The 12747-nt window shown below is 37.8% G+C and overlaps 1 protein-coding gene across 2 annotated transcripts in view; it reads left to right on the top strand.

Moving 5' to 3' along the window:
* The window catches only part of CALN1 (calneuron 1), a 262637-nt gene that overhangs the window by 27987 nt on the left and 221903 nt on the right, over positions 1–12747 (top strand). The window lies entirely within an intron of this gene.

Genomic DNA, 12747 nt, shown 5'->3' on the forward strand with positions numbered 1-12747 from the left:
ACCGTCAGTAGTGTCCGTTGCTATTGTCCATTACAAGATTTTAGCAATAGACACTAGTAGAACCGTCACAAATCGGTTAAAATTTCCATTCGTTTTAATTTGATTTTATCTTGTGTCCGATAGTGACCGTTACTGTCCGTTATACATCCAATCCATCACATGTCTGTTTTTTTTTCAAGGACAAAAAAATCCTACATTACATCCATTATTTTTTATCATGAACGTGTATGGGTAACAGACAGTAACGGACGGGTGTCTGTTATACTGTCCGTTATTACTGTTCGTTTTTTTTTCTGTGCATGCTAAGAAAGCAGAAACTAAAATAAAAATAAAAAACGGACAGAATAATATCAGTTCATATCATATCAATATCATATCAATATCATAACAGATATACAACGGTAGTGTGAACCCAAACTTACACCTCTTTTGTAACATTATAAAGCTGCAAACTTCATGTGTGTGACTTTTTAAATGCCAGTTGCTCTTGCCAATTTCCCAAAAAGGGGCATGTTGAAATTTATCCTCATTTACACCACAAAATGGTGTACATGATACCTGAAATCTATGCCAGCTCAAAGCATTTTCTTATAAATCAGGCACAACTTTTGCCAACACAGTAGATATGAAGATTGCTGTAGAAAATGTAAGTCCTCCTATTGATTTCAGTGGGGGTATATCCTATTTTTGCCCATTTTGATGGCCAAACAGTTCTAGTAGAAAATGGTGAGTCCATTTTTAGCAGCTATAAAAAGGAATTTGCATATGATCGAGTGCCTTTAAAGGGGCTCTATCAGCAAGATTAGCTGTATGAGCCTCACATATGCGTGAATAGCCTTTAAAAAGGCTATTCAGGCACCGCTAATCTTATTTTAAACCCAGCTTCCGTTTTAAAATAAAACTATAAAAACATATATGTAAATCATACCCGAACGTGCACGCTGGGCGGTCGTGCACGATCCGATGTCATCTTCTGGCATGCCTTCCTCTTCTTTCTTCTTGAAGCAACGGCCTCTGGTTCTGGCTCTTCCACGGCTTCATCCTCGTCTTCTTCCGGCTGGATTGCTTGAAATCCCATGCCTGCGAAGTAGTGCTTCCCTCCGGAGCGCTACTGCGCAGGCTTCGGCGCCATTTTAATCAATGGCAGTTCACGAGCGTACAGCGCGTGCGCAGTATGCTCATGTAGTTCTAATGGAACTGAGCATAGTACGATTTACATATATGTTTTTATGGTTTTATTTTAAAATGGGAGAGGGGTTTAAAATAAAATTAGCGGTGCCTGAATAGCCTTTTTAAAGGCTATTCACGCATATGTGAGGCTCATACAGCATAATTTTGCTGATGGAGCCCCTTTAAAAATGGAGCAGTGGGTTGGCTCCCATTGACCCCTTCCCATCATAAGAATTTTTCGATTTACGCTTTTGACTCTCGACTTTCCAAATCCCATAACTTTTTTATTTTTCAGTTCACCAAGCCATATGAGGGCTTAATGTTTACAGGGCAAACTGTTCTTCATAATGGTGCTATGTATTTGAAGTATATTACTATACTGCATATGCCTTCTCCAAGATATACCACTACAGCAGATATAATTCTTTAACCATTGACAAAATATAATTTTAGATTTAGTCATATATCCAAAGTGTATTAGTTAAATGTCTAATGTCCTTAGGCCCTATGAATCCTGAAAACAATAGAGATCAAAACTTGCACAATTGCTTAAAGGGATTCTACCACTAAAACACTTTTTTTTCTAGTTACCACTAGAAAAAAAGTTGCGGGCACCGAACTTTCGCGCATGCGCAGTACGTTCGGCAATCTTCGCCGAACAGAGAGCATACTGCGCAGGCGTCCGACAGACGCTGAAGAGGCAAGGGGAGGACACCGAAGACCGGAGAGGCGGCGCTGCGGTGAGTTTTCGAGCTGCAATGGGGACGCCCCCATCGCTGCTCCTGCGATGGGGACGCCCCCATCGCTGCGAGAGAACTCATTAGCATACCGGTACAAACCGGTATTTTGAACGAACGGCGCGGCGGAGAGCACTTCCACAGGTAAGAGACGAATAGCCTTTTTAAAGGCTATTCCGACGTGGTAACTAGAAAAAAAAGTGTTTTAGTGGTAGAATCCCTTTAAGGCCCATCTATCTCAAGAGGATCCCAAGGACTGGATATTTATCATTAAATCATTCACTGACCTCACTGACCATAGTGGAATTTTCTATTAATAATTTGTTGCTGCTAGTGCAAACAGGGTGAGTGATCTGTAAGTTATTATGGATGTCACTTTCCTTCTAACAAAAAGCTCCTCTGTCCATGTGTGACCCTATATATTGTATTCATATTATTCAATGTATGCCTCTGACATATACGAAATATGTATATGATACTGCTGTATTTACAACATGCCCAGAGGTTGCAATAAATAAACATAAGAAAGGTACAGCGATCAGGATATGGCAACTAAAATGATTTATTGCATTTTTTAACAAAAACATTGTATTAAAACGTGACAAAAATTAAATTTGGTATCACTATGATTGTGTAAACTGAAAGAATATAAGGAACATGTCATTTTTACAGTACAGTGAACACCATAAAAACAAATCCCTAAAGTCCCTATTTATACATGGAAGACAGTTATAGTAATGGTTTCCCTGCTGAAATAGTGACCTCTTAGCACTATTAGCCTACATATCTGCGCCTACCTCTTAGCTTACATATCATTTATTTTCATTACTGCGAACTTCGTACTCCCCGTGGCTACTATTAAAAATGATAACAGGAATCATTTTACTCTTCTGGAAAAAAAATGTAGATCCATATTTATTTTAACACAGTATTTCAGTGTATGTTGTCTGGTGTCCCATTTACAGTCGCTTACAACAAAACGTTAAAGAGGACCTTTCACGTCCCTGGGCACATGCAGCTTTATATATCGCTAGAAAGCAGACAGTGCGCTGAATTCAGCGCACTGTCAGCTTTTTTGTTATATGCCCTAGGGGAAGAGATATTGGTGAATTTTCCGATAGCTCTTCAATGTCAAAAGGGTATTCCTGACAGTCTAGCTAGGAACACCCCTTCTGACAGTATTGTGTGTAGCTCTATACTGTGAGGGGTCGTTCTTTACTGTCCAGCCATGATACTGAGCAGTAAGGAATGCCCCGCCAGTACTCATGTATGAACGTGTACTATCAGGAGGGGAGAGGGGCGCAGTACAGTGCTGTGGACAGACTGCCAGGAGGGGCGTTCCCAGCTAGACTGTCATGAACACCCTACTGATTTTGAAGCACTATCAGTAAATGCACTGACAGCTCTTCCACCAGGGCACATATCGGGAATTCAGCGCACTGTCAGCTTTCTAGCAGTATATAAAACTGCATGTGTCCAAGGACATGAAAGGTCCTCTTTAAGGGATGATCTTCTGTGTCTCTTAGCAATGTTTATCTTATTTATTTATGTTGCACCCTTTTTGGTTCACAATCGAGGCATGATAACATCACACAGACATCATTATCTCATGCTCTGGAGTGCTGGGCCTTGGGAACATGTGTCACCAATATTTTTAATGTTTAGGAGCAAGCCACTGCAGTGTATACCACCTGCAAACAAGCTGAAAGACCCACCACTATCTAAACTATGATAATTGCTCCTTTCTACCATGCAGATGAGTCCTGTATTAGGGACAGAAGTAAGTCATGTTGGGATGTCAAGAAATACAGGCGCATACAAAGCATATTAACCATAAATAGGATCTAGTCTGAGTTGTGAGTGTTTAGGGCGGCAGCTCTGAATTTGAGGTCTTTAGAGATTACTAGCTCCATATCAGGGCACAATAGGAAAAGGATCGTCCCACCTCCTGTGATACATTGGACCATCTGGTTTACTAATCAAAATAACAAATACCTGACTGAGATACACTCATGGACTTTTAATACCACTTCTTAGGCTATATTCACTTAATTCATATATCCAAATACTTATTGGTAGACAGTGTATACTCTGAATTGGTTTGTTCCCATTCAGTACAGTTTATACTGTCTGTGTATTTTTAACTAATCTATTAAAACAATCCCTTACCCTTTACCCTAGCATGTTCTTATGCGGCTGGCATTGTCTGTTCCTGTGCTTAATAACTTTTATCTTGCTGCAGATGAATTTGGGGCTCATCTCCATCAGCACCAGTCACGTGTGTATTGTGGAAGAATGGTCAGGTCTGATATTGAAAGGACCTCAGCAGCTTTATTTTGTTAAATTTATAACTAAACCTAAAACTAAACAGAAATCTGTGTGCATATACTAGAAGCTTGTAAATGAAATTACAAATACCCATATTTTCAATATATTTCACTTCCATTATCATTATATTCTGGCTTCAGCATACATGTGATGAATTCTACATTTCTGAAATATCACGTAAATTAGTTTATGAGTGTCCGTATTTAGCGAATCTCTCATCTTGTGTGTGCTTTTATATTTTGTTAAACATAACATCAGTTCACTTTACAGTGTTCACTAATCTGAAATGCTTGTTCAATTACATTGTGATCCCTGAGGCAATTTATAGCTGTCTACGAGTCTTGTGTCTGTACACTGTTATACAATAGATTTATAAAAGCCATGTTTCTGCTTTTGTACTTTTCACACATATTGGAAGATATAAAAAAATAGCATTTCATAACTTGTAAAGATAGGGTAGGGACACATTTTTTGGTTTTGTAGATGATGTTTTCGAAGCAAAATACAGGTGCGAATCATAAAAGCTGAGACCCTAGGGAACAGCTGGTACTTGTGTTTTTTCACTCCACTCCTGGCTCTGGTGTCAAACATTACATAAAGAAAACCTGGACGTGTCTTTACCCTTACACTATATCTTAGACTACCTATAATTTCTCAAGATCTATTTATCAGTGCTATGATTTGTAACAATTACTGGAAATCTCTAAAAAAACCTGTGAAAGCCTATCTCCAGTTATAAACAACTTTTCATAAATGAGTAGCGCACATGAATATAAGAAGCTTTGTAAAATATCTTATGAATGAGATCTGTTTCCTTTAGCACTTAAGCTGCTTTCCTGCTCCTTTTCTTTAATCCGGCTGTTGCTTAGATAAGATTCTGCCTCTGTATCCAGCCTCATAACCAAATTCTATGAAGAAAGGAGGAGTTAGAGCTGCTGCCAGCTAGTTGATAGAAACATTGCCTCATTCTGTGCAATGGTAGCCTCTTACCTACAAACCTAGCAGTGTTAGAAGAGCTCTGAATAGCAGATTATAGCCACAGCAGTTATTTGAGTGTCTTTTCCAGCAGCCTATTATTTCTCCTCCCCTCCTCGCAGACTAATATGTAGAAAGTAACTCTTCATGAAAAGATGAGAAGAAAGCTTGCTTTGTTAATAAGCTATATTACAAGTTATATAAGTTTCTTATTTTCACCTGTACTATTTCTTTATACAAAGTTGTTTATAACCAGTGGAATGCTTGAAGGCCAATCTATTTATGTACGTCTAAATTTTATCTACATGTTTAATTATATTCTGTAAACCACAACGTTGTCAGCTGCTCAATGCAAGTTTCTAAGTAGTTGGCTAATGACTGCATGGTTTTGAAGGGAAAATTACTTGTAACCGTGCAACTATTAATGTGCAGCAACTTTCAGTAAAATCTCACCCCTCGTTCACATCTGCATTGGTAATCCATTCGGGGGAGTCCTCATAGGGACCCCCCGAATGGAATACCAAACATATTTGCAAGCGGTGTGCAGTGAAAGCACATAGACCTCATAGACTATAATGGGGTCTGTGTGCTTGCCATGAGATCCCCACACGAGTCATACGAAGAGGAAAGTAGATTGTGAACTACTTTCCTGTCCGCATGTTCCCTGCGGAAATCTTGCGGCAAACATACGGACCCCATTATAGTCTATGGGGATCCATGTGCTTTCACTTGCAAAATGCGTTTGGTATTCTGTTCAGGGGGGTCCAATGCGGACTCTCCCGAACGGAATACCAACGCAGATGTGAATGAGGGGTCACTCTGCATGGAAATTTATGGTAATAGGTTGAATATAGTCTACCACCACCAAAATTGTTTCTTCGTCTAAAGCCCCATATTGAGAAAAAGCAGCAATTTTGCCTGTGACGAAATGCTGCGGAAAAAAACTCTGTGTTTAATAGTACATGAAGAGCGAATGAGAGTCTAGCTTATGCCATTCACACATTGCAAAAAAAAAAAAATAAATCTGCCACAAAAAAGCTGCATTTTCAAAAACTCCCATGTAGTTGAAAATCATTGCATGTCAATTCTACCTGCAAAAAGGCTGGCGCATTCTCTGTAGGTTTAAAAAGGGAGGAAAATCTGCATAGAAAAGCTCAGCAAAAATGCAATAAACGTTTTTCCACAGCATATTTTAGCTGCATTTCACTACATGGGACCTAAAACTCCTATATGCTGTTGGTGTTTAGTATTCAATTTTAGACTAAGGCCCCACATAGAGGTGGAAATGCATACACATTTTTTCCTCAGTGCTTTTCACAGAAAGTCTCTAGAGTTTTCTTATACTTACACTGTTGGCAAAAAGTATTGGCACCCCTGTAATTCTGTTAGATAATACTCATGTTCTTCCAGAAAATGACTGCAAGCACAAACTCTTTGGTATTAATATCTTCATTTATTTTGCTTGCAATGAAAAAACACAAAAGAGAATGAAAAATAAAAGTCAAATAATTGATCATTTTACACAAAACTCCAAAAATGGGCCGGACAAAAGTATTGGCACCCTCAGCTTAAAACTTGGTAGCACAACCTTTAGACAAAATAACTGCGAACAGAATTGCAGGGGTGCCAGTACTTTTGGCCAACACAGGGAAACTGCTGGCGTTTCCGTAGCTATAATTGACGTGCTGCGACTTCCAAACACGCAACTGCAGTCTGTAATAGAAGTAATGATATTTTTCAATGCAATGCATTAGTTATCAGACCCCATTAAGTTCAAGACCCCAAGGTGGTCTAATAATTGCAGTGTAAATAAAAGTAAAAAAATAAAATAAAATATATAAATAAATATGTATATATACATATATATATATATATATATATATATATATATATATATATTTATGATAAACAGAATTACATATATTAATCACCCCCCTTTTCCTAGAATATAAAACAAAAACATTACCGTGATACACATTAGGTATGTCTAGTGAACAAAGCAACAAAGCAATAGACATTCCCCAAAATCTTATAACTTCAAAGTACACTTCACCCTTCCAAAAATACACCCTTTGCATCCTCTTACACAAAAATATAAAAAAAAGTTGTGGGTGTCAGAATGTAACAACTTTAAGAATATTTTAAAATTTTTGTTAAGGGGTTAAAACTAGAGATGAGCGAACAGTAAAATGTCTGAGGTTCGATATTCGTTTCGAGTAGCCCCTTAATATTCGACTACTCGAATCGAATATCGAACCCTATTATAGTCTATGGGGGGAAAATGCTCATTTCAGGGGTAGGCAACGTTCGATCAAATTATACTTACCAAATCCACGAGTGAGGGTCGGCTGGATCCTCCGTGCAGTCTTCTCCGTGAAGCGTCCCCACGGCATCTTCCGGCTTTGAATTCACTCTGCCAGGCATCGGGCCTGGGCAGAGCCGACTGTGCATGCCCGCACTACAAGCGGACATGTGCAGTCGGCTCTGCCCAGGCCCGATGACTGGCAGAGTGAATGAAGAGCTGGAAGACGCCCCGGGGAAGCTGCACGGAGAAGACTTCTAAAGGTAGGAGAAGAACCAGCGTTGATTGGCCGACTGTATAGCATTCGGCCAATCAATTCTGGTTCTGCATTGAACTTTTCCATTTGAACAGCGAGTGGTACTCGATCGAGTACGAGTATTTCGAATACCGTAGTATTTGATCGAATGCCTACTCAATCAAGTACTAGTCGCTCATCTCTAGTTAAAACGTAAACAAAACTATATAAATTTGGTATCTCCAGAATCGTATCGAAACATGGAATACAGGTGGTATGTTATTTTGACTGCACAGTGAATGCTCTAAAAACGAAGCCTGTACAAAAGTCATGCAAATGTACTTTTTCTTCAACTATCTATTCAGAATTTTTTTCCCAGCTTCCCATTACATTGTGCAGATTATTAAATGGTTTCATGATGAACAATTTGTCCTGCAAACACTAAGACCTCATATGGCTCTGTCAACAATGAAATAAAAAAATGACTCCGTGGGAAGGGGTTAAGTAAGTTGTCAGCCGTTTCTGTATAAATAAAAAGATGGGCAGTCAGAGTCTACTGAATATACTGCAATAAAGCATCAGTATATTGCAGATCAGTGATATATTTACTGTAGTTCACACTGATATAGCTATCCAATATTTATTTTAATCTTAAAAGGAAATTTAAATACTGCAAAAAGCAACAATTTTTTAAAAAAATTTACAGCGTTTGGTGCACTGAGGTTCTTTAAATGTTTCGAAATTTCTATATCTCCTATAGGGTTGATGCTGAGAGATGATAGGAGAGGGGTCACCTGTTCTTGCAATCACTGAGGGCAACCTCCTCCCTCTCCCTCTTCCCTTATTGTAAGCCCTTGCAGAGAGGGTCCTCTCACCCACTGTACCGGTCACTAAATTAGGCTACATTCAGATGACCAAGGTGCAAAATGGCCATGAATTGTCTTGATCAGTTGCCAATGGATGCTACCATGAAAACAGGAGCTTTCTATGTTATGGTCAGAACTCCAGCCATGTATGGTGGCCAGTTTATCAGACAGGGTCACTCTTTGCATTAAAAGATAATCTGGCCATAAAAAGAAGATCATGGCTGGGTTTCAGAGCATAGAAGATTCATGCATTCATGGTCATATTCATTGGCAACCAATGAAGACAGCAGACTGTCACTACTTAGACGATTAGAGAAAGTCTGTAGGCTGAGGCTTCATTCACATCTGCGTTGGTAATCAGTTAGGGGGTGTCCCCATGCAGACACCGAATGCATTGGCAAACGGTGTGTGGAGTGAAAACACTATAAACTATAAGGGTGTGTGTGTGCTCTCCGCACGCTGTGGCATGGAACATGCGGACAGAAAAGTAGATCGTGATCTACTTCCATGTCTGCAGGCAGCGTGCGGAAAGCACACGGACTCAATTATATTCTATGGGGTCCGTGTGCTTTCACTGCACACTGCTTGCCAATGCGCTCGGTAGTCCGTTCGGGGGGTCCCCATGTGGACTCCCCGAACAGATTACCAAACGTAGATATGAACTAAGGGTAAGGCCCTATGTTATGGAATGCAGCTAAAAAGCTCTGCGGAAAAAAAACCCAATGGAAACATATCACGTTTATTTCTGCAACGTTTTCCATTGAGTTTTTGCTGTGTTTTTCTCTATGGTTTTTCTCCACCTAATAAATCTATTGGGAAAGTGTGATAGTGTCCACAAGTAAAATTGACATGCTGCATTTTTCACAATGCAGCTTTTTGACAGCATTTTTCTTCTGTAGTGTGTGAGTTGGATCAGCCAGAATCTGATTCACTTTGCTAGTACTGTAAAACACTGCATTTACGCAATGTGGGACCTTAGCCTTTAGGCTGAGGCCAAGCCATGGCGTAAACACTGTGGCAAAAACCGTGGCGTTTAGGGGGCCACACGGTGGCTCAGTGGTTAGCACTGCAGCCTTGCAGCGCTGGGCCCTGGTGTTCAAATCCTGCCAAGGGCAAAAAAACCATCTGCAAGGAGTTTGTATGTTCTCCCCGTGTTTGCATGGATTTCCATCCCATATTCCAAAAAAACCAACATATTGATAGGGAAAAATGTACATTGTGAGCTCTATGTGGGGCTCACAATCTACATTTAAAAAAAACTGTGGCGTTCTGCAGTCTCTGCAAAGTGAATTGGATTCTAGCAAATTTCATACAGATATTGCTGAAAATAATGTGCAGCCCAAATAGTATGATTTCCAAAACCATTGCATTTTTGGAAATTGCAGCGTGTCAATTATACCTATGGAAACATCGGTGGTTTCCCTATAGGCATAATGGAAGCAGCGATGTGGGAAAAACCGCAATGCAGATATTTTTCACTGTGGCCTGCTATGGGGGGTGTTAACCTTAAACTCTGTAAAAAAATGTATTATTTATATTTCAAAAAATGTTTAACTATTAATTGCCTACTAATTTTAAATATGGTTATGTTCATGGGAAAACCTTTAAGTTGCATCTGCAGCACAAACTTCCAGTCACATTAGCTATGGAAAACCACCAGAAAATGTTGTAAGTTTTTGCAACTGTTATATTAATCATGTTCAGGATTGCTGTGTCTTTTACATTCGTAATCTATCATATGAATAACCCAAACATATTCTGCAGCATTCTACAAAATGGCCATGGGTGTGTGAATAAGGCTGTAGTTTTGTGGTTAGTCAGTAAAGTTATGATTTTTGTAAGTTTCACTGTGCAAGGCAGTGTGATGAAAATTCATTTTTACATACAATATGGTTTGCTGTCTGAAGTTACATTCATATTATCAGCTTCCACAATATTAAGACACCATAGAAATGTAACCAAGCATTCAAAATAAACAAGAAATTTCCAGCAAAACCTCAGATTTCCCCAGAGCCTCATCCTCTACACCTTACGATTATGTTTGTTTGTTCAAACATTTCTCTTTTTGTAAGTAGCTTTTCCTTCTGGATTCTATAAAACACATGTGGTATTGTAGATTAATGCCATGTCAGGAGGTTTTAAGTGGGATCAGACGTGCATACTGGTTGGAAACAAAAATATAGAAAAAACAATACTCATAGGATAATTCCAAGTAAGCAGAACAGTAAAATATCAGTAAAATACAGATCTAGCAAATCACTCTATCTATCTATCTATCTATCTATCTATCTATCTATCTATCTATCTATCATTCTATCTATCATATATCTATCTCCTATCTATCTATCTATCTATCTATCTATCTATCTATCTATCTATCATTTATCATCTATCTATCTATCTATCTATCTATCTATCTCCTATCTATCTATCTATCTATCTATCTATCTATCTATCTCCTATCTATCTATCTATCTATCTATCTTCTATCTATCTATCTATCTATCTATCTATCTTCTATCTATCTCCTATCTATCTATCTATCTATCTATCTATCTATCTATCTCCTATCTATCTATCTATCTATCTATCTATCTATCTATCTATCTATCATCTATCTCCTATCTATCTATCTATCTATCTATCTATCTATCATCTATCTCCTATCTATCTATCTATCTATCTATCTATCTATCTATCTATCTATCTATCATTCTATCTATCATATATCTATCTCCTATCTATCTATCTATCTATCTATCTATCTATCTATCTATCTATCTATCATTTATCATCTATCTATCTATCTATCTATCTATCTCCTATCTATCTATCTATCTATCTATCTATCTATCTATCTATCTATCTCCTATCTATCTATCTATCTATCTATCTATCTATCTATCTTCTATCTATCTATCTATCTATCTATCTATCTATCTATCTATCTTCTATCTATCTCCTATCTATCTATCTATCTATCTATCTATCTATCTATCTCCTATCTATCTATCTATCTATCTATCTATCTATCTATCTATCTATCATCTATCTCCTATCTATCTATCTATCTATCTATCTATCTATCATCTATCTATCTATCTATCTATCTATCTATCTATCTATCTCCTATCTATCTATGTATCTATCTATCATCTATCTATCTATCTATCTATCTATCTATCTATCTCCTATCTATCTATCTATCTATCTATCTATCTATCTATCTATCTATCATCTATCTCCTATCTATCTATCTATCTATCTATCTATCTATCTATCTATCTATCTATCATCTATCTCCTATCTATCTATCTATCTATCTATCTATCTATCTATCTATCTATCTATCTACCTATCGATCTCTCTGTACTGTATGTGTTTAGACCATTTATGCGACATGGAGTACTTCTTCAATATGTATATGACTATTTTATTTCTAATTCAAGCATGTTTGTAAAAAGACACATTAGTTTAACTATGGGAATACTAGATCTAATATATATATGACCACAATGTGATTAAGTTTTGTACTAATACTAAAGGCTGCTTTTACAGTGCGTTGGTCATTGTTTTGCTTCCATTTTGAATGTGAACCAAAACCAGGAGTGGGTTGAAAATAAAGAACCTTATCGCTGTGTAGTTTTCACTCATTCACTTACAAAGACTGATGCAGAGTAAGTAAGATCTAATATAGCATCGGCGGAGCTGCTTAGACCTTACAAAACATCAATGTGCGTCAGATTCCTTTTAGAGGCACACCAAAGTCTTTTTCCTGTTGACTGTAGCAGTGAGCATGTGTACAGAACTTTCTTATTATGTGCATTCTTTGTCTTAGAACAAAAACCTGAGTGGGGATTTGAGATAATCAATTAGAAAACAATATTGTAGTTTAATCCACTGTACACATTCAGTGGTTTATTGTGATGGATGATTGTTACCCAGATTGTTATGGTATATAGTAAAGAACCGTATTAGTGAGCACAGAAAAAGGATTTGTTCTGTAGGAACAAGTTGTACTTGAGCTATAAATATTCTGTAATCATAACATAGTATTTGTATATATTGTTGTGCATTCATGGCGCAGTAGATGCTTTATATAATGCAGTTAAAAAAAGGAACAGAAATATGTAG

This window comes from Leptodactylus fuscus, chromosome 2, assembly GCF_031893055.1.
Source record: "Leptodactylus fuscus isolate aLepFus1 chromosome 2, aLepFus1.hap2, whole genome shotgun sequence".
Lineage (NCBI taxonomy): Eukaryota > Metazoa > Chordata > Amphibia > Anura > Leptodactylidae > Leptodactylus > Leptodactylus fuscus.